General features: G+C 56.0%; 1 protein-coding gene across 2 annotated transcripts in view; it reads right to left on the bottom strand.

Annotated features, from left to right (window-relative positions):
- Positions 1-19,105, bottom strand: part of MAPK4 (mitogen-activated protein kinase 4) — a 78,912-nt gene extending 59,807 nt beyond the window's left edge. The window contains exon 1 of one of the 2 annotated variants that reach the window (XM_054178831.1): positions 18,989-19,105. The gene's annotated coding sequence lies outside the window, so the exon portion shown is untranslated. Of the gene's footprint in view, positions 1-17,607; positions 17,705-18,988 lie in introns of those variants that run through there. The other variant, XM_054178832.1, reaches the window with a different exon arrangement.
- Between the last annotated feature and the right edge of the window lie 2,926 nt (positions 19,106-22,031).

Consider the following 22,031-nt stretch of genomic DNA (forward strand, 5'->3'; position numbering starts at 1 on the left):
ATGGCAGTGGTGGAATTGTCCTCAGAGTCATAGAATGGGTTGGGTTGGGAGGGACCTTAAAGATAACCAAGTTCCAGCCTCTCCAGCCTCATGGCACTGGTGCAACTATCCTCAGAGTCATAGAGTGGTTTAGGTTAGGAGGAACCTTAAAGTTCATCAAGTTCCAGCCTCATGGCAGAGGTGGAATTGTCCTCAGAATCATAGAATGGGTTGGGTTGGGAGGGACCTTAAAGATCATCAAGTTCCAACCCCATGGCAGTGGTGGAATTGTCCTCAGAATCATAGAATGGGTTGGATTGGGAGGGACCTTAAAGATAACCAAGTTCCAGCCTCATGGCAGAGGTGGAATTGTCCTCAGAGTCATAGAATGGGTTGGGTTGGGAGGCACCTTAAAGATCATCAAGTTCCAACCCCATGGCAGAGGTGGAATTGTCCTCAGAATCATAGAATGGGTTGGGTTGGGAGGCACCTTAAAGGTCATCAAGTTCCAGCCTCATGGCACTGGTGGAATTGTCCTCAGAGTCATAGAATGGGTTGGGTTGGGAGGGACCTTAAAGATCATCAAGTTCCAGCCTCATGGCAGTGGTGGAATTGTCCTCAGAGTCACAGAATGGGTTAGGAGGCACCTTAAAGATCATCAAGTTCCAGCCTCATGGCAGAGGTGGAATTGTCCTCAGAGTCATAGAATGGGTTGGGAGGGACCTTAAAGATCATCAAGTTCCAGCCTCATGGCAGTGGTGGAATTGTCCTCAGAGTCATAGAGTGGTTTGGGCTGGGAGGGACCTTAAAGACCAAGTTCCAACCCCATGGCAGTGGTGGAATTGTCCTCAGAGTCATAGAATGGGTTGGGTTGGGAGGGACCTTAAAGATAACCAAGTTCCAGCCTCTCCAGCCTCATGGCACTGGTGCAACTATCCTCAGAGTCATAGAGTGGTTTAGGTTAGGAGGAACCTTAAAGTTCATCAAGTTCCAGCCTCATGGCAGAGGTGGAATTGTCCTCAGAGTCATAGAATGGATTGGGTTGGGAGGGACCTTAAAGGTCATCAAGTTCCAACCCCATGGCAGAGGTGGAATTGTCCTCAGAGTCATAGAATGGGTTGGGTTGGGAGGGACCTTAAAGATCATCAAGTTCCAGCCTCATGGCAGAGGTGGAATTGTCCTCAGAGTCATAGAATGGGTTGGGAGGGACCTTAAAGATCATCAAGTTCCAGCCTCATGGCAGTGGTGGAATTGTCCTCAGAGTCATAGAATGGGTTGGGTTGGGAGGGACCTTAAAGATCATCAAGTTCCAGCCTCATGGCAGTGGTGGAATTGTCCTCAGAGCCATAGAGCAGGTTGGGTTGGAAGGCACCTTAAAGATCATCAAGTTCCAACCTCATGGCAGTGGTGGAATTGTCCTCAGAGCCATAGAGCAGGTTGGGTTGGGAGGGACCTTAAAGATCATCAAGTTCCAGCCTCATGGCAGTGGTGGAATTGTCCTCAGAGTCACAGAATGGGTTGGAAGGCACCTTAAAGATCATCAAGTTCCAGCCTCATGGCAGTGGTGGAATTGTCCTCAGAGCCATAGAGCAGGTTGGGTTGGGAGGGACCTTAAAGATCATCAAGTTCCAACCCCATGGCAGTGGTGGAATTGTCCTCAGAATCATAGAATGGGTTGGATTGGGAGGGACCTTAAAGATAACCAAGTTCCAGCCTCATGGCAGAGGTGGAATTGTCCTCAGAGTCATAGAATGCTTTTGTTTGGGAGGCACCTTAATGATCATCCATCTCCAACCCCATGGCAGTGGTGAAATTAAATGGGAGAGAGGAGAGGGTCAGAGGAACAGATGATCCTTAAGGTCCCTTTGATCCTTGAGGTCCCTTCCAACCTAGTGTTCTGCCCTATTATTCTATTCTCTACCAACCCATGCTGTCTGTAGGGAGGAAGGAGCTTTCCAGGATGGTTTTCCCCCTAGCTGTTCAGCTGCTGCATTAATCCTGTGACTGCTCCTGCTGAAACACACATTTCTCATGCACTGAAAAGACATCCTGAGGATTACAATGGGGGTTTCCTTCAAACTTCTTTCCTTTTTTTTTCCCCCTTTCTTATTTTTCCAGAACACTCTGCCCATTTTGCTGTGCTTGAGGAGCAGACAGCAATTAGCTCTCCAGCTCAGAGGATACTCTTCATTCTCCTCCTCAGACTCATCCTTCTAACAGACGAGACTGTGGCATTTCTGATGACTCCAAGAGACAAGACCTCTCCTGAATGCAGAATTGCCTCCACGCTCTCCAAGCACACAGTATGATGGCTTCAAGCTGCCCCAGGGGAGGTTTAGGTTGGACACTAGGAAGAATTTCTGTCCTGAAAAAGGGTGGTGAAAGGGGCACTGGAACAGGCTGCCTGGGGAGGTGGTGGAGTCACCACCCCTGGAGGTGTTCAACAGCCATGTGGACATGGCACCTGGGGACGTGGTCTAGTGGTCATGCAGCACTACAGGCTGGGGGCAGAGTGGCTGAGAGCAGCCAGGCAGAGAGGGGCCTGGGGGTGCTGGTGGAGAGTAGGCTGAACATGAGCCTGCAGTGTGCCCAGGGGGCCAAGAAGGCCAAGGGCATCCTGGCCTGCATCAGGAACAGTGTGGCCAGCAGGAGCAGGGAAGTCATTGTGCCCTGTGCTCAGCACTGGTTAGGCCACACCTTGAGTCCTGTGTCCAGTTCTGAGCCCCTCAGGTTAGGAGAGATGTTGAGCTGCTGGAAGGTGTCCAGAGGAGGGCAACAAAGCTGGGGAGGGGTCTGGAGCACAGCCCTGGGAGGAGAGGCTGAGGGAGCTGGGGTTGCTTAGCCTGCAGAAGAGGAGGCTCAGGGGAGACCTTCTTGCTCTCTGCAACTCCCTGCAGGGAGGTTGGAGCCAGGTGGGGGTTGGGCTCTTCTCCCAGGCAAGCAGCCCCAGAACAAGAGGACACAGTCTCAGGCTGTGCCAGGGGAGGTTTAGGCTGGAGGTGAGGAGAAAGTTCTTCCCAGCAAGAGAGATTGGCCATTGGGATGTGCTGCCCAGGGAGGTGGTGGAGTCCCCATCCCTGGAGGTGTTTAGGAAGAGCCTGGATGAGGCACTTGGTGCCATGGTTTAGTGGATCAGATGGTGCTGGGTGACAGGTTGGACTTGGTGATCTCTGAGGTCTTTTCCAACCTGGATGATTCTGCTTTCAGTGCTGAGGAGGGACACAGATGGCGCAGACGTCTGTCGTGCCCGAAGTCAAGCAGGTACTTTGGGAGCAGGTGAGGCCACCTCCTCACTCTCAGAATTGTCTGTTTTAAACAAGCAGAATGAGTCCCTGCCTGAGAACAAGAGTGGGTGAAGCCAGACCATGGGACAAGTTGAAAGGTCAGCAATATCTGATAACGTCCAGCCAACACCAGGCCCATCAAGATGCCATCTCAGATTTCCCTGCCCCTTAGTCAAGCAAGAAAGGAGATGACTTCACCCTTTAGAAGGACACTGAGGTGCTGGAGCAGGTCCAGAGAAGGGCAGCAAAGCTGGGGAAGAGTCTAAAGCACAAGCCTGGTGAGGAGCAGCTGAGGGACTTGAGGTTGTTCAAACTGGAGCAAAGGAGGCTGAGGGAAGACCTCCTGGCTCTCAACAAGTCGCTGAAACAAGGTTGGAGCCAGGTGGGGTTTGGCCTCCCAAAAACACCCAACAGGAAACATCCTCAAGTGGCACCAGGGGAGGTTTAGCATAGACATTAGTAGAAATGCCTTCCCTGAAAGAGCTGTCAAAGCCTGGCCCAGGCTGCCCAGAGCTGTGGTGGAGTCCCCATCCTGGGAGGTGTCTAAAAGACACAGAGATGTGGTGCTGAGGGCCATGGTCTAGCGGCGCCCTAGCAGTGCTGGGTTAAGGGTTGGGCTTGATCACCTTCAAGATCTCTTCCCACCACAATGACACAATGATCCTCAACCTCTGTGACAACACAGGTGCACTGTGATCCCATCACAGACAGCAGTTACACCTTGAGCTTTATCTTACTAAAGGTCATAGAAAAGACCTCAAGATCACCAAGCCCAGCCATAACCTAACACCTCCCTGTACAGAACTCTTGGACCCTGTGCCTAAGCACCTCACACAAAGGCCTCTGAAACACCTCCAGGGGTGGTGACTCCAGCAGCTCCCTGGGCAGCCTGTTCCAGTGCCCCATGACCCCTTTGGTGAAGAGATACTCCCTGATATCCAGCCTAAGCCTCCCCTGGCACAACTTGAGGCCATCTCCTCTTGTCCTATCCCTTGTTCCTTGGGAGAAGAGGCAAACCCCCACCTGCCTCCCACTTCCTCTCAGGGAGCTGCAGAGAGCCAAAAGTCTCCCCCCAACCTTTTTTTCTCCAGGCTAAACACCCCCAGGTCCCTCAGCTGCTTCCCACAGGACTTGTGTTCAAGATTCCTCAGCAGCCTCATTGCTCTTTGCTGGCCATGCTCCAGCACCTCACTGTCCTCCCTTACCCATCTCTTGTACCAGAAAACTCCCAAGTGGGGGCAAGAGTTGATCTGCTGGAGGGTAGAGAGGCTCTGCAGAGGGACCTGGACAGGCTGGGCAGATGGGCAGAGGCCAAGGGCAGGAGATTGAACACATCCAAGTGCCAGGTGCTGCACATTGGCCACAGCAACCCCAGGCAGTGCTACAGGCTGGGGGCAGAGTGGCTGAGAGCAGCCAGGCTTGGGGGTATTGGTTGATAGTAGGCTGAACATGAGCCTGCAGTGTGCCCAGATGGCCAAGAAGGCCAAGGGCATCCTGGCCTGCATCAGGAACAGTGTGGCCAGCAGGAGCAGGGAGGTCATTGTGCCCTGTGCACAGCACTGCTTAGGCCACACCTGGAGTCCTGTGTCCAGTTCTGGGCCCCTCAGGTTAGGAAAGAGGTTGAGCTGCTGGAAGGTGTCCAGAGAAGGGCAACAAAGCTGGGGAGGGGTCTGGAGCACAGCCCTGGGAGGAGAGGCTGAGGGAGCTGGGGTTGCTTAGCCTGCAGAAGAGGAGGCTCAGGGGAGACCTTCTTGCTCTCTGCAACTCCCTGAAGGGAGGCTGTAGCCAGGTGGGGGTTGGGCTCTTCTCCCAGGCAAGCAGCACCAGAACAAGAGGACACAGTCTCAGGCTGTGCCAGGGGAGGTTTAGGCTGGAGGTTAGGAAGAAGTTCTCCCCAGACAGAGAGATTGGCCATTGGGATGTGCTGCCCAGGGAGGTGGTGGAGTCACCATCCCTGGAGGTGTTCAGGAGGAGACTTGACAGGGTGCTTGGTGCCATGGGTTAGTTGTTTAGGTGGGTTGGATTGGTTGATAGGTTGGACTTGATGATCTTGAAGGTCTCTTCCAACCTGGTCTATTCTATTCTATTCAGGTGTAAAGAAAACACAGTGGGGAGGAACAAGAGGAACATGCAATACAAAATGTCAGCTTTGCATCAGAAATAGAATACATAGAATAAACCAGGTTGGAAGAGACCTTCAAGATCATCGCGTCCAACCCATCAACCAATCCAACACCACCCAAGCAACTAACCCACGGCACCAAGCACCCCATCAAGTCTCCTCCTGAACACCTCCAGTGATGGTGACTCCACCACCTCCCCAGGCAGCCCATTCCAATGTGCAATCACTCTTTCTGTATAGAACTTTTTTCTAACATCCAGCCTGAACCTCCCCTGGCGCAGCCTGAGACTGTGTCCTCTTGTTCTGGTACTGCTTGCCTGGGAGAAGAGACCAACATCCGTCTGTCTACAACCTCCCTTCAGGTAGTTGTAGAGAGCAAGAAGGTCTCCCCTGAGCCTCCTCTTCTGCAGGCTAAGCAACCCCAGCTCCCTCAGCCTCTCTTCCCAGGGCTGTGCTCCAGACCCCTCCCCAGCTTTGTTGCTCTTCTCTGGACACCTTCCAGCAGCTCAACCTCTTTCCTGACCTGAGGAGCCCAGAACTGGACACAGGACTCGAGGTGTGGCCTGAGCAGTGCAGTGTACAGGGGCAAATGATCTCCCTGGAGTTCAGCTGGACACACGTCAGCTGCCACTGCCAGCACAGCTGTAGGCACATCTGGCCCCAGGCCTGCAGCATCCCCTTCAACCCAGCAGCAACCCCAGGAGCAACCACAGCTGCCCCATTCCACCCTGCAAGCATTTATTTCTGCTTTCTTTGAGGCTTCCCTTTTGGGCTCTCCCATACAGCTCCCTCCCTGCTGCCTCCTTGGCCACCCATTCCCAGCTTTCCAGCAGGATGAGGACCCTCAGCTGGCTTCAGAGCAATGGCAGCAGCCTGCTCTGCCCTTGCTGCCTTATTCAAACCACCTAATCCTGGGGTGCAGTCAGAAGAGTGTGGCCAGCAGGTCAAGGGAGGTTGTCTTCCCCACCTTCTCTACCCTGGTGAGACCACATCTGGACTGTGTCCAGTTTGGGACCCACCCAGCTCAAGAGGGAAAGGGAACTACTGAAGAGAGTCCAGTGGAGGCTATGAGGATGATGAAGGACCTGGAGCATCAAAGTGAAAGGCTGAGAGCCCTGGGGGCTGTTGAGCCTGGAGAAGACCAAGAGGAGAGGTGGGTGTCAGGAAGAGGCCAGGCTCTTTCCACTGGTGTCCTGTGGCAGCACAAGGGGCACCAACTGGAACCCAGGAGGCTCCACCTCAACACGAGGGAAATCTTTGTTGTGAGGGTGCTGGAGGCCTGGAGCAGGCTGCCCAGAGAGGTTGTGGAGTCTCCTTGTGTGGAGACTTTCAGGACCCATCTGGATGTGTTGCTGTGTGACCTGCCCTGGGTGACCCTCCTCTGGCAGGGGGCTTGGGCTGGATGATGTCCAGGGGACCCTCCCATCCCCTACCACTCTATGATTCTATTAATTCTTTAATTCTTTCTGGTTTATGGCATCTCTGAGCACGCTCAGGCTGGGAGCTATGTGGAAGGAAACTCCAGCTGGACTCCAGGCTGTGAGGAAAGGATTTCTGAAGCTGTTACAACTCAAATGAAACAAGAAAAGAACGGGGGGGGGGGGAAAAAAACAACACCCAAACAGAATTCCCAGGGCAAAGAATTGTTAATTCTTAAAAGAAATTATCAAATTCATTACTTGCAGAGCAAAACCAGTCCCAAAGATTCAAGCTGCCATCCTGACAAAGGCAAAGAAACAACTTCCTTTCCCCACCCCCCCCCCCCTTGTTCTCCTTGATCTCATTTTAATTGGAACTGGTCCCAGCTGAATCAGATCCCAAGCAGCCTGGCACCTACCCTCTGTCCTTGAAGTCATTTTAAGCTGGGACCTATTTCCACATTCCCATTTCCAGCCTTGCCTCCTGACAGCAGGCCAGGGCTCAATTTACCTTCACCCAAAGGCACTTTCCCATAGGTCAGAACTTTCCATGCTTCACAGGACAGGGGGCAGGGGGAGTTAATGGAGCAACACAGCCCCCAAGAGGGGCCAGGTACCACCCATGCCCTGACAGCAGGCCCAGGATGATATTCCACCTTCATGGCAAACGTGCCCCAGCCTGAGTTTTCTGCCACATCCTCTCCTCCATAAACTAGGAGCAGGCAACTTGGGGCTGAGGACATGCCAAGCTCCTTCCAGATGGACCAGCAGCATCACAGCCACCAAAGGGAAGCAGCTCCTTCCAGAAAAGCTCATGGCTCCGTGGCTGGCACACAGTTACAGAATTGTTTTGGCTGGAAGTGAGTTTTAAGATGATAGATTCCAACTGTTAGCCCAGCACTGCCAGGTCACCACCAAACCCTGGCCCTCAGCACCACAGCTACACAGCTTGGAAACCCCTTCAGGGATGGGGCTCCATCACTGCCCTGGGCAGCTTGGGACAGGCCTGGACAGCCCTTTCGGGGAAGAAATTGTTCCTAAGTCCAACCTAAACATCCCCTGGGACAACCTGAGGTTATTTCTTCCTGTTCTATCCCTTGTTCCTTGGGAGAAGAGACCACTTCTCTCCAGCCTCCTTCCAGGGAGCTGTAGAGAGCCAGGTGGTCTCCCCTCAGCCTCCTCTTCTCCAGCCTCAACACCCCCAGCTCCCTCAGCTGCTCCTCCCCAGCCCTGCTCTCCAGACCCTTCCCCAGCTTGGTTGCCCTTCCCTGGCCCTGCTGCAGCTCCTCAAGGTCCTTCTTGCAGTGAGGAGCCCAGAGCTGAGCCCAGCACCCAAGCTGTGCCCTCCCCAGTGCCCAGCCCAGGGGCACCATCCCTGCCCTGCTCCTGCTGCCCACACCATTGCTGCTCCAGCCCAGGCTGCTGGTGGCCTTCTTGCCCACCTGGGCACCCCCTGGGCTCACCTCCAGCTGCTGGCACCCAGCACCCCCAGGTCCTTCACTGCTGGGGCAGTTTCCAGCCACTCTGCCCCAAGCCTGGAGCATTGTAGGAGGTTGCTGTGACCCAAGGGCAGGACCCAGCACTTGGCCTTCATTCCCCCTGCTGCACTTCATTTTCTCATAGGAATAAGTTTCTCTTGGGGTCTGGAGACTATCTGCAGAGCTTCCTTTTGGGAAGGGATTTTGGCTGGAGGGTTTAAGAAGCCTCCAGGGGGAAGCAGCCTGCACACTGGAGTTAGGTCAGGCTTTTAACCTTAGTTTACATAACTAAGTGTTGCAGGTTTATCAGTTACTGCCTAATTAATGCTGTTGTAACACCAGGTGTAGCCAAGAACTGACTTGTGCAAACAATCCAAACAGCTGGGACAGATGGACACCAAGCCACACTAGCCCAGGGGGTTGTTTGCTCTTCCCTGAGTCTGGATGGAGCTGAAGCACATCTAAACCACTTCCCCATGGATTCATTTGGACTCCTACAGCTTCCCAACACTCGGTCTGGGAGTAAGGGCTCAGCACAGCGCTCCTGCTCCTGTGAGCATCCCCACCAGTGACAATTCATACCACCAAGGAAGCTCACAGCAACACCTAGAATCACCTAGAATTGTCAGGGTTGGAAGGGAACTCAAGGCTCAGCCAGTTCCAACCCCCCCTGCCATGGGCAGGGACACCTCACACCACAGCAGGCTGCTCACAGCCACCTCCAGCCTGGCTGCAAACACCTCCAGCCAGGAGGCTTCCACCACCTCCCTGGGCAACCTGTGCCATACCCTCATGGGCAACAACTTCTTCCTCACATCCAATCTCAATCTCCCCACTTCTAGTTCTGCTCCATCCCCCCCACTCCCTGACACCCTCCAAAGTCCCTCCCCAGCTTTCCTGCAGCCCCCTGCAGATCCTGCAAGGCCACAAAGAGGTCTCCTGGGAGCCTTCTGCTCTCCAGACTGAACAGCAGAAAGCTTCAGAGAGCTTTTCCCCCTGGAGTTCCCCTGCTCCCTCCCTTCCTCCCAGGAGCAGCCCGGGGATGGGAGGCATGAGGCAGGGCTGCTGCAGCGGCGTGGGCTGGCCAGCTTCCTACAGAGATGACTGCGGTGTATAATATAGAAACTGAGCTGCTTGTTCCAGGCACAACCACGCTGGATGCTTTTTAAAGGCAGGCTTAGCTGCAGGAACAAGCAGCACTAATTCCCACTGCAGCCCCTAAGACAGGGGGAGGTCTGTTGTTGGTAGGGAGATTTGGGAGCTTGTCCTGCTCCTGACCCCGGTCCTGGGCACACAGGGAGTGCCTGCAAGGTCACCCTGGCACCTTCCAGCGGGGCTGAAGTTGGCTGCTGTAAATCCTCACATGCAATTCCACCTGGAAAGCCCTCAAAGCAGATCACTGTTTAATCTTGCCCTGGCATGGATCACAGGATACAAGCCATGGCTACCCCCGGTGCCAAGCCTGGGCTGCGCTGGCACAAAGGAGGACAGCGTCTTAGAGAACCATTTCAGCTGCAAAAGACCTTCATGAGCATCAAGTAACAACCAGTGCCCAACTCTGCCAAGGCTGGTGCTAAATCACATCCCTCAGCACCACACCTCTGTGTCTTTAAACCCCACACAGATCCCTGGAGTGCCAGGCTGGAAGGGACCTCAAGGATCACCTCGTCCAACTTTTCAGGGTAAGGATATAGTTTAAATGAGGTGCCCCAGCACCCCGTGCCTCCAGGGATGGGGATTCAACCAGCTCCATGGGGAGCCTGTCCCAGTGTTTGAGAACCCTTCCAGTGAAGAAGTTTCTTCTAATTCATGAGGTCTGTGGTGCCAGGTTGGACTTGATGATCTTTGAGGCCTCTTCCAACCTTGGTGATTCTGTAATGTCCAACCTAAATCTCCCCTGGTGCAACTGGAGGCCAATTCTTCTTGCCTTATTACTTGTTCTTTGGGAGAAGAGACCAAGCCCCACCTGGCTCCAGCCTCCTTTCAGGGAGCTGTAGAGAGTCAGAAGATCTCCCCTCAGCCTCCTCTTCTCCAGGATGGACAACCTCAGGTACTCCTCACACTTGTTCTCCAGACCCTTCACCAGCTTCATTGCCCTGGACCTAGTGCTCCAGTACCTCCAACAGGCACGAAAGTGAACCCAGGATTCAAGATGTGGCCTCACCTGTGCTGAGCACAGAGGGACAACAACTTCCCTGCCCTGCTGGCCACACTACTGCTGACCCAAGCCAGGATGCTTGACCACTATTTGTCACATACACACACACCCCCAAAGAGGCAAACAAAAAGACCACATTGATGATAATCAATAATGAATAATCAATAGGAAAACCAAGGAACACACTGGTGAGTCTTTCAGCTGAAAAGCCACTGCTGCCACTTGGAGTAGCTCACATTTCAGCCTCCCCTGACCATGGAGCAGCAGCAGATCTACGTGACAAGGATGGAGGAGCAAAACTGAGCTGTTGTGGCCTCTTTCATTAGAGCTTCTCTCTGCTTCTGTGCTAGGCACAGAAACGAGGAGCTCAGAAGCTAAAAGCAATCATTAATCCCCACTGAGAGAGGGACTCACTTGAAGCTTCTACCAAAAGATCCTAAAAATCCCCAGCCTGGAAAAGCAGCAAGAATTAAATCAGGGAGGAGGGAGGGGACAGGCTCTGCTCACTTGCTCCCTGTGATAGGGCAAGGAGCAATGGATGTAAGCTGCAGCACAGGAGGCTCCAGCTCAAGATGAGGAGGAACTTCTGCCCTGGGAGGCTCCCAGAGGCCTGGAGCAGGCTGCCCAGAGAGGTTGTGGAGTCTCCTTCTCTGGAGCCTTCCCAGCCCTGTCTGGATGTGTTCTGTGTGCCCTGTGCTGGGTTCTCTGCTCCTGCTCTGGCAGGGGGCTTGGACTGGAGGTCCCTTCCAACCCCTGACATCCTCTGAGCCTGTGATCCTGTGAAAAAAAACCCCATTGTGGTAAAAAAAAAGAAGAGATGAGGAAAATTCATGGGAATGTGTGCTCTCTAAAAGGCAAAGGGAGAGGGAGAGGGGGGAAAAGGGAGAGGCAAAAGAAATGGCACTGAAAAAGGAAGATCCAGGGTTGGTGACTGATGAGGGCCTCTGAAGGAATCCATTAAATCCAACAGAATTAATTGTGAAGGAAGGCAGGTTTTGAGCACGCTGGGAGCAGAGAATTAGATAATCAGATCATTAGAATCAGTAAAAGTGGAACTGAGTCCCCGTGCTGCGGACGAGATAAAGCACCACAGAGGGTGAGAGAAACTCGGTCTAGGGATTGGCCATGTGCACAGGCAAGGGCTTTCCCAACAACCCCCAGCACCACCTGCCTTGAAACCCCCTGCAGGACAGAGATCTCAGTCAGAGAATCAACAAGGATCAGAGCTGGGTCCCATCCTGTTCAATATCTTCATTGATGATCTGGATGAGGGCATGGAGTCCATCATCAGTAGATTTGCAGGTGACACCAAGCTGGGGGCAGGAGTTGATCTGCTGGAGGGTAAAGAGGCTCTGCAGAGGGACCCTGCAAGGCTGGGCAGAGGGGCAGAGGCCAAGGGCAGGAGATTGAACACATCCAAGTGCCAGGGGCTGCACATTGGCCACAACAACCCCAGGCAGTGCTACAGGCTGGGGTCAGAGTGGCTGAGAGCAGCCAGGCAGAGAGGGACCTGGGGGTGCTGGGTGATGGTAGGCTGAACATGAGCCTGCAGTGTGCCCAGGCAGCCAAGAAGGCCAAGGGCATCCTGGCCTGCATCAGGAACAGTGTGGCCAGCAGGAGCAGGGAGGTCATTGTGCCCTGTGCTCAGCACTGCTCAGGCCACACCTTGAGTCCTGTGTCCAGTTCTGGGCTCCTCAGGTCAGGAAAGAGGTTGAGCTGCTGGAAGGTGTCCAGAGAAGGGCAACAAAGCTGGGGAGGGGTCTGGAGCACAGCCCTGTGAGGAGAGGCTGAGGGAGCTGGGGTTGCTTAGCCTGCAGAAGAGGAGGCTCAGGGGAGACCTTCTTGCTCTCTCCAACTCCCTGAAGGGAGGTTGTAGCCAGGTGGGGGTTGGTCTCTTCTCCCAGGCAAGCAGCACCAGAACAAGAGGACACAGTCTCAAGCTGTGCCAGGGGAGGTTTAGGCTGGAGGTTAGGAAGAAGTTCTTCATGGAAAGAGAGATTGGGATGTGCTGTCCAGGGAGGTGGTGGAGTCACCATCACTGGAGGTGTTTAGGAAGAGCTTGGATGAGGCCCTTGGTGCCATGGTTTAGTTGATGAGATGGTGTTGGGTGATAGGCTGGACTGGATGATCTCAAGGGTCTTTTCCAACCTGGTTAATTCTATTCTATTCCATTCTAAGGTTGGAAAAGACCTCAGAGATCATCCAGTCCAACCTATCATCCAACACCTCATGACTAACTAAACCATGGCTTCAGGTGCCACATCCAATCCCCTTCTGGCCAAGCACCTGCCAAAATAAAGCACTTTAAAACCAGAGGGAAACTTGGTGTTGTTGCAGTGCCTTCCAACCACAGAAAAAAGAGAAAAGGACAAAAGGTGAAAGGCAGGAGGAGCTCAAGCAGCAGGACAGAAACCTCAGGTAAATACACAAACTGGAGGCTGGAAATGCAATTCCAGTCAGCCAGCTGAGTTTCCTGGAATCAGAGCTATTCAAACAAGTTCTCCTCTTCCCTCTGGCAGCCAACAGGGCTGCAGGACACAGGCAGATGCCTCTGCACAGTTGTTCCTCCAAAGCACATCACATTTGGAGGATGAATCTCACACCAAAACCAACTCCACAAAGCCTATGGGTTGGGGGTGCCAACAACAGCCCCAAGTGCGGCTGGCCACCATCCCTGGAGGTGTTTAGGAAGAGCCTGGGTGAGGCACTTGGTGCCATGGTTGAGTTGATCAGATGGTGCTAGGGGATAGGTTGGACTTGGTGATCTCAAAGGTCTTTTCCAGCCTGGTTGATTCTGTGTTCTGGTGGTTGGGGTGACACCAGGGAAGGAAGCCCATGCATGGCCCTCAGGGATTTTTCTCCCTCCCCAGCCTCCTCTGTGATTCCTTCTTGGGGGATTATATTAAGTGTAAAAATAAAAACCCCATTAACTAATGGGTGGCTGACTGGGGAGACAGCTGCATGGAGACCCAAATCACCTTGGTGGAAGGCACAGTCCAGCAGGCAAAGTAATACACATTCCTGTTACAGGAAGGATCTGGAGGGGCTGGGAGGTGTCCAGAGCAGGGCCAGGAGCAGGAGCAGAGGGCTGGAGCTGCTCTGCTGTGAGCACAGACTGAGGGAGTTGGGGTTGTGCAGGCTGGAGAAGAGAAGGCTCCCAGGAGACCTCATTGTGGCCTTCCAGGATCTGCAGGGGGCTGCAAGAAAGCTGGGGAGGGACTTTGGAGGGTGTCAGGGAGGGATAGGACTGGGAGGGATGGAGCAGAACTAGAAGTGGGGAGATTGAGATTGGCTGTCAGGAAGAAGTTGCTCCCCAGGAGGGTGGTGAGAGCCTGGCACAGGCTGCCCAGGGAGGTGGTGGAAGCCTCCTGCCTGGAGGTGTTTGCAGCCAGGCTGGAGGTGGCTGTGAGCAACCTGCTGTGGGGTGAGGTGTCCCTGCCCATGGCAGGGGGGTTGGAACTGGCTGAGCCTTGGCTAGAGCAAAGCCAAGCAAGACTGGTCCTTGAAGGTATAACAGGAGATCAAATTATAGATTTGTTTTGGTTGGAAGACACATTTAAGATCAAGGCCAGCCATCAACCCAGCACTGCCAGGCCACCACTAAACCACATCCCTCAGCACCACACCTTCATGGCTCCAAAAGCCTTCCAGAGATGGGGACTCCACCACTGCCTTAGGCAGCCACTTCCAGGGCTTGGCAACCTGTTTGGGGAAGAAATTGTTCCTCCTGCCCAACTTAACCCTCCCCTGGCACAACTTGAAGCCATTTCCTCTTGTCCTATCGCTTGTTACTCAGGAGAAGAGACTAACCTCCACCTGACTCAAGGTGAGGAGGAAGTTCTTCACAGAGTCATTGGCCATTGGGATGGGCTGCCCAGGGAGGTGGTGGAGTCCCCATCCCTGGAGGTGTTCAAGAGGGGATTGGATGTGGCACTTGGTGCCATGGTCTAGTCATGAGGTCTGTGGTGACAGCTTGGACTTGATGATCTTTGAGGTCTCTTCCAGCCTTGGTGATACTGTGAGACTGTGCCTCTAACCTCCATTCAGGGAGCTGTAGAGAGCCAGATCTCTCCTCAGCCACCTTTCCTCCATGATCAAGAACCCCAGCTCCCTCAGCTGCTCCTCACCAGCCCTGTTCTCCAGACTCTTCACCAGCATCATTGCCCTTCTCTGGACCTGCTCCAGCACCTCAATGCCTTTCTTGTAACGAGGTCCTTCAGAAGCTGGAAAGCAAGCTGACACCAACACATGACATTGCAGAGGTCACAGCTGCATCTAGACCTGGAAGATGTGGTCACACCAGCAAAGTCCCAAGGGTGGCCACAAAAACCATACACAGCAGAGCAGGAGCCTCTCAGTGTGAGGCTGTAGGGCCTCAAACACTTCCCCCTCCCCCCTGAGAAGCGGGTGAAGAGGTGACCTGATCACTGTGTGCAAGGAGCTGGGAGAGACAACTCACCTTTGTGACAAGGGCACAACAACATCCCCTCTCTGCAAGTCAAACCTAAGAAGTTCAACCTTGAAACGAGATAGCATCTCCCCAGAGTGAAAGCAATTAACTCTTGGCACAAGGTATGGGAGGGAGGTGGGGGGGGAAGGGGAGGAGGGGCTCACCATTGCTTAGAGCCACTGAAACAGAATTAAACAGGCTGGTTTGCAACCCAGCCTTCTGTGCCTGCAGGAGGATGAGCTGCAAGCACTTCCCTGCAGTTGCATTTCTGCAACACCTCCCACCTGGGGAGGTGGAAAGTTTCTGAAGCATAATTTATGGCTCCAAAAAGGCCTGGATGGTAGTAGGACAACAGGGTCATGCTAAAAAAAACCACCACCACCATCACCACCAAGGAAAAAGCTCAGTGAAAGGACTGAAAACCGAGGTCTGAAAGCACTGGGTGAGATTCATCTCAAATTCAGACCTTTCAAAATCAAATACCCGAAGCAAAACCAGCACCCTGAAAGCCATTTGCCTGCTCTGTGTCCTAGATTTACTGCAGGGTGAAAAAAATCAACCTCATTTTGAAGGTGTCTGTCCCCTCTGCTTTGAGGGAAGGGGCAGCTCAGGCTTTTAGATGCCCAAGTGGGGGGCAAAGAAACTGTAGACACCAAGACAGCTTTGACTCCATGCAAGCTGCCTCACACCACCTGGAAGATCAAGAGGCAATGTCAGCTGATAATGCCAGCCTGGGCAATTTTGCCTCCTTCAGCACCCAGGAGGCAGAGGCAGGATGAGAAGCTGCTCCAGCACCTGGCACCAGGTCTTCATAGCTCTAGTATGAAGAACAGAGGAAACAGAGACCTCCTCCACGAAGCACTCCACCTAAACAGCTCGAGGGTGGGCCAGATGCTCAGTGCTCTGCATCCTTCTGAACATGAGTTCGTGTTTAGTTGGGATTTCAGCCCTCACCAGTCCTCACTAACAGGCTGGGTTCATCTGGAGGAGGGACAGGGCTGAGGTGACCCTGACTTTCCCCTGCTTTGTCTCCAAGGCCAGGCAAGAGGCTCACTCCCAACCACAGGAGGATCAGTGGCACAGGGGTTATCACCCTTTCACCTCTCACCTTTGACAGGGAGGGGGAATGCTGATGCTCATCTGCTGAGCATGAGATTTATCCTCAGACTATTCAGGGCAGCTCCAGCCTGTGATATCCTCACTCTAGCCCTCATCTCTGTTTCACTACACACCTCCAATGTGGTGTCCTCATCACCTTCAACCTGATGGGCATCCATCCATCCATCCAAAAGTAAAGGGCACTGCAAATCCGAGCCTCAGCTGCATGCCTTGGTCACGTCCAAGGTGGTGAAACAGACGTCACTGTCCCCAGGCCACGTTCTGCAGGAGGCAGAGCTCCTGCTGCAGACCAGGAGAGGCAAAAGCGCTCTGCCCCTCCCGGGAAGTTCCCAGCGCTGGGTAGGATTAGATGTGCCTAATTAAGAGCGAGCAGCAATCAATGCAGAGCTCAATGCCGGGACCGAAAGCCCTCTCAGCAGGATCCAAGCGGTGTTATCTCCAAAAGCCACGCCAGCTGCTTCATCAAGAGAAAACCTTGGCGCTCCACATCACCTTCTCCGGGCACGGCATGCCCCCCCCCAAGCAGGCAGAGACCAGACGGGCTCAGGGGATGGGCAGCAGAGGTACCTGAACACCTCAGAAAAGCTGAGTGCCGAACATCAGACTCGTGGGGACCCCTCTCCCCTAACCCACTCCACACCTTGGGGCCAAGCAAAGGTGCTGTGCAGGGACAGCCTGTCCGAGCTGCTGGGACTTCGGGGTTCTCTTTCTGGTACACTCACACTACACCCACCAGAGATAAATCTTCCCCAGGCGCTGCGTTCACCACACATGGAGCATGTTTGATGCCATTAAAGCCTGGACCACTGCCACCTCCCATCTCTAGCGCACACTCTCAGACCCGAGAGGCGAATAAATCACGAGGAGTAGATAAATAAGGAGTAAATAAATAAGACCAAGAGCAAAAGCAGCCTGTCTTGGAGGGCGGCGGGGGGGAAGACGAAGAGGAGCAGGTTCCACTCTCTAGATGCGGGGAAGGGAGTCAGGGACCCGCTGGACAGGCTGACAGCAGCTCGGCTGCGAGCAGATGGAGCGGTGCAAGCCCACAGGTCTGCATGTGTGAACACACAAAGCACGTATATAAAGCACGTATATAAAGCGCCTATATACACTTAAAGCACATAAATCCTCAGAAAGCACCGATACAGATACATAAACCTGGGGAGCAGCAAACGTAGATGTGCTCGCTCGCCCTCCCGGGCATCAAAACCCGGCTCTACAGAGCCGCAGCCCCCCCCCCCCGTTCCAAGGAGGGGGTCTCCGGCAGGCCAGGGGCCGGGCTGGGCTGGGCTGAGTCCCGGGGAAGGGCGAGGCGACACCGGCAGGGGCACCGGCACGGGCTGGGCGCTTCCAGGGAGGGCTCTCCCGGCGCAGGCGGGTCCCGGCGAGCTCCTCACCGCCCACGCCGCGCTCCGGTCCCGCATGGGGCAGCGAACCCGCCTCGTCTAGCTCCACCGTAACCGATCCCCCGCAACAAAAACCCCACCGCCGGCGCCGCCGCCGGGCTCAGCCCGAAGCACCGGCTCGCCGCAGGGGAGAGCGAGGAGCGGCGGCGGAGCGGGGCGCGGACCAGGGGGCGAGCGCAGGGGCCGCACTTACCGGGGTCGCTCCGCTCCCGCTCCTCAGCGCCATGGCCCGGCGCGGCTCCGCGCACCGGCACCGCACGCCCGCCCCCGCCGCTGACGTCACCCACCGGCTCCGCCGCTGCGCGGGGGCCACCTGCCGGGGGAGGGGCTGGGGAGGGGGCGAGCCCCGGGGGAGCTGCGGGAGGGGGTTGGCTTCCCCCTCACCGTGCCCGGGAGGAGCCGCCCGAGGGGGTCTGGTCTCCCCTTACCGTCCCCAGGAGACGCCTGAGGGGACCCCCTTCCCCCTCATCATCCCCGGCAACAGACGCCCGAGGGGGTCTGGTCTCCCCTTACCGTCCCCAGGAGACGCCTGAGGGGACCCCCTTCCCCCTCATCATCCCCGGCAACAGACGCCCGAGGGGGTCTGGTCTCCCCTTACCGTCCCCAGGAGACGCCTGAGGGGACCCCCTTCCCCCTCATCATCCCCGGCAACAGACGCCCGAGGGGGTCTGGTCTCCCCTCACTGTCCCTAGCAGGAGCCGCCTGAGGGGGTCTGGTCTCCTCTCACTGTCCCCAGGAGGAGAAGCCTGAGGGGAGCCCCCTTTTGCCCTCACTGTCCCCGGCAAGAGCCGCCCGAGGGGGTCTGGTCACCCCTCTCTGTCCCCGTGCGGAGCCGCCCGAGGGGGTCTGGTCACCCCTCTCTGTCCCCGTGAGGAGCCGCCCGAGGGGGTCTGGTCTCCCCTCACTGTCCCCAGGAGACGCCTGAGGAGACCCTCTTCCCCCTCATCACCCCCGGCAACAGCCGCCTGAGGGAGTCTGGTCTCCCCTCACTGTCCCCGTGAGGAGCCGCCCGAGGGGGTCTGGTCTCCCCTTACCGTCCCCAGGAGACGCCTGAGGGGACCCCCTTCCCCCTCATCATCCCCGGCAACAGCCGCCTGAGGGGGTCTGGTCTCCCCTCACTGTCCCCAGGAAGAGAAGCCTGAGGGGAGCACCCCTTTCCCCTCACTGTCCCCGGCAAGAGCCGCCCGAGGGGGTCTGGTCACCCCTCTCTGTCCCCGTGCGGAGCCGCCTGAGGGGGTCTGGTCTCCTCTCACTGTCCCCAGGAGGAGAAGCCTGAGGGGAGCCCCTCTTCCCCCTCACCGTCCCCGGCAAGAGCCGCCCGAGGGGGTCTGGTCCCCCCTCACTGTCCCCAGGAGGAGAAGCCTGAGGGAACCCCCTTCCCCCTCACTGTCTCCTTGAAAAGCGACCTGAGTGGATCCGTCTTCCCCTCACTGTCCCCGGTAAGAGACCCGCTGAGGGGATCCAGCCTTCCCCGGCTACCCTCTCACTGGCCCCAGGAGGAGCCTCCTGGTGGGCTCCGCTTCCCCCTCCCCGTCCCCGGCGGAGACGCCTGAGAGGGTCCGGTCCCTGCTCACCATTCCTGGCGGAGGATGCCTTGAGCGGATCCGATCCTCCCAGCGACTCCCAGCTGTGCTCGGGAGGTGCCGTCTGAGGGGACCTGGCCCCTTCGCCGCCGTCCCTGGGAGGAGCTGCCTGAAATGGATCCATCCTCCCGGCTACCCACCGCCGTCCCATGGGAGGAGCTGCCGGAGGCGACCCGGTCCCTCCCCACCGTCCCCGGCAAGAGCCACCCGAGATACCGTGTGCGTGGATCCCGCTCAGCCCCTCTGAGGAGCCTCCGGAGCGCGATCGATCCCGCCTGCCCCCCGCCCCCCACCTCAAGGCATCCCGCACCGCATCGGGTGAGGGACGCGAGGTAAATCCTCTCGCTGTAAATACTGCCACCATCCCAGCTGGATTTCCTGCCCTTCCCTGCTCAAGGCCAATTTGTATTTTGATGGGTTACTGTGTGTCCTGCAAGAAGTCACCTCAGCAAATCTGCTTCCCTACCCAGCATTTTGGTAGGTTAATGATGAGACCATGCCAAGGTCTCCTCCTGCTCCAGGAATCCCTGGAGTGCAGCAGCATCCTGGTGCATATCTGCTCCTGAGCTCAGTCCCAAGCAGCAAGGTGTCAAGGACCCTGAGTGGTGTCCCAGGGAGCTGAGCTCTGTCCCCAGCAGCAAGGTGTCATGGATCCTGAGTGGTGTCCCAGGGAGCTGAGCTCTGTTCCAAGAAGGAAGGTGTCATGGATTTGGAGTGGTGTCCCAGGGAGCTGAGCTCTGTTCCAAGAGGGAAGGTGTCATGGATCCTGAGTGGTGTCCCAGGGAGCTGAGCTCTGTCCCCAGCAGCAAGGTGTCATGGATTTGGAGTGGTGTCCCAGGGAGCTGAGCTCTGTCCCCAGCAGCAAGGTGTCATGGATTTGGAGTGGTGTCCCAGGGAGCTGAGCTCTGTCCCCAGCAGCAAGGTGTCATGGATTTGGAGTGGTGTCCCAGGGAGCTGAGCTCTGTCCCAAGCAGCAAGGTGTCATGGATCCTGAGTGGTGTCCCAGGGAGCTGAGCTCTGTCCCAAGCAGCAAGGTGTCATGGATTTGGAGTGGTGTCCCAGGGAGCTGAGCTCTGTCCCAAGCAGCAAGGTGTCATGGATTTGGAGTGGTGTCCCAGGGAGCTGAGCTCTGTCCCCAGCAGCAAGGTGTCATGGATTTGGAGTGGTGTCCCAGGGAGCTGAGCTCTGTCCCCAGCAGCAAGGTGTCATGGATCCTGAGTGGTGTCCCAGGGAGCTGAGCTCTGTCCCCAGCAGCAAGGTGTCATGGATCCTGAGTGGTGTCCCAGGGAGCTGAGCTCTGTCCCCAGCAGCAAGGTGTCATGGATCCTGAGTGGTGTCCCAGGGAGCTGAGCTCTGTCCCAAGCAGCAAGGTGTCATGGATCCTGAGTGGTGTCCCAGGGAGCTGAGCTCTGTCCCCAGCAGCAAGGTGTCATGGATTTGGAGTGGTGTCCCAGGGAGCTGAGCTCTGTTCCAAGAGGGAAGGTGTCATGGATCCTGAGTGGTGTCCCAGGGAGCTGAGCTCTGTCCCCAGCAGCAAGGTGTCATGGATCCTGAGTGGTGTCCCAGGGAGCTGAGCTCTGTCCCAAGTACCAAGGTGTCATGGATTTGGAGTGGTGTCCCAGGGAGCTGAGCTCTGTCCCCAGCAGCAAGGTGTCATGGATCCTGAGTGGTGTCCCAGGGAGCTGAGCTCTGTCCCAAGCAGCAAGGTGTCATGGATCCTGAGTGGTGTCCCAGGGAGCTGAGCTCTGTCCCCAGCAGCAAGGTGTCACGGATTTGGAGTGGTGTCCCAGGGAGCTGAGCTCTGTCCCAAGCAGCAAGGTGTCATGGATCCTGAGTGGTGTCCCAGGGAGCTGAGCTCTGTCCCCAGCAGCAAGGTGTCATGGATCCTGAGTGGTGTCCCAGGGAGCTGAGCTCTGTTCCAAGAGGGAAGGTGTCATGGATCCTGAGTGGTGTCCCAGGGAGCTGAGCTCTGTTCCAAGAGGGAAGGTGTCATGGATCCTGAGTGGTGTCCCAAGGAGCTGAGCTCTGTCCCCAGCAGCAAGGTGTCATGGACCCTGAGTGGTGTCCCAGGGAGCTGAGCTCTGTCCCCAGCAGCAAGGTGTCATGGATCCTGAGTGGTGTCCCAGGGAGCTGAGCTCTGTCCCCAGCAGCAAGGTGTCATGGATCCTGAGTGGTGTCCCAGGGAGCTGAGCTCTGTCCCCAGCAGCAAGGTGTCATGGATCCTGAGTGGTGTCCCAGGGAGCTGAGCTCTGTCCCCAGCAGCAAGGTGTCATGGATTTGGAGTGGTGTCCCAGGGAGCTGAGCTCTGTCCCCAGCAGCAAGGTGTCATGGATTTGGAGTGGTGTCCCAGGGAGCTGAGCTCTGTCCCCAGCAGCAAGGTGTCATGGATTTGGAGTGGTGTCCCAGGGAGCTGAGCTCTGTCCCAAGCAGCAAGGTGTCATGGATCCTGAGTGGTGTCCCAGGGAGCTGAGCTCTGTCCCAAGCAGCAAGGTGTCATGGATCCTGAGTGGTGTCCCAGGGAGCTGAGCTCTGTCCCAAGCAGCAAGGTGTCATGGATTTGGAGTGGTGTCCCAGGGAGCTGAGCTCTGTCCCCAGCAGCAAGGTGTCATGGATTTGGAGTGGTGTCCCAGGGAGCTGAGCTCTGTCCCAAGCAGCAAGGTGTCATGGATCCTGAGTGGTGTCCCAGGGAGCTGAGCTCTGTCCCAAGCAGCAAGGTGTCATGGATTTGGAGTGGTGTCCCGGGGAGCTGAGCTCTGTCCCAAGCAGCAAGGTGTCATGGATCCTGAGTGGTGTCCCGGGGAGCTGAGCTCTGTCCCAAGCAGCAAGGTGTCATGGATTTGGAGTGGTGTCCCAGGGAGCTGAGCTCTGTCCCAAGCAGCAAGGTGTCATGGATTTGGAGTGGTGTCCCAGGGAGCTGAGCTCTGTTCCAAGAGGGAAGGTGTCATGGATCCTGAGTGGTGTCCCAGGGAGCTGAGCTCTGTCCCAAGCAGCAAGGTGTCATGGATCCTGAGTGGTGTCCCAGGGAGCTGAGCTC

The sequence above is a fragment of the Dryobates pubescens genome, chromosome Z, assembly GCF_014839835.1.
Source record: "Dryobates pubescens isolate bDryPub1 chromosome Z, bDryPub1.pri, whole genome shotgun sequence".
NCBI classification, from domain to species: domain Eukaryota; kingdom Metazoa; phylum Chordata; class Aves; order Piciformes; family Picidae; genus Dryobates; species Dryobates pubescens.